Here is a 559-nt window from a genome sequence, read left to right as displayed (position 1 = left end):
CCAGCTTGCGCGCACCACGACTAATCCCACGGGCCCTGAAGTTAATGACCATGTAAGCCTCTAGTGGCCATCATATGAGTAACCAAGGATTCAAACCTAAGATCACAAAGGGAGCAAAACCCTTGATCCCATGTCCTTGATCCTAATTTTTTTTTTATATATTTTTTTTAGATTAATGTGGGTGTCCGGGCCAGCTTGCGCGCACCACGACTAATCCCACGGGCCCTGAAGTTAACGACCATGTAAGCCTCCAGTGGCCATCATATGAGCAACTAAGGACTCGAACCTGAGACCACAGAGAGAGCAAACCCTTTAGTCCCAAGTCTTTATTATTTGACCACCATCTAGATGGTTGTTTTTTTTATATATATATATATATTGAAAGGTCAAATGGTATCCTTGATCTCTCGAAAGGCATATTGAGCAACCAAGAATTCAAACTTGAGACCAAGCAAAACCTTTTATCCCAAGTCCTTTATCCCAATTTTTTTTTTTTATATATTGAAAGGTCAAATGGTAGCCTTGATCTCTCGAAAGGCATAGGCTAGACGAGGAAAAA

This window comes from Populus euphratica, unplaced genomic scaffold (genome assembly GCF_000495115.2).
Source record: "Populus euphratica unplaced genomic scaffold, PopEup_1.0 scaffold19.1, whole genome shotgun sequence".
In the NCBI taxonomy this organism is placed as follows: domain Eukaryota; kingdom Viridiplantae; phylum Streptophyta; class Magnoliopsida; order Malpighiales; family Salicaceae; genus Populus; species Populus euphratica.
This window is presented reverse-complemented; position numbering follows the sequence as displayed.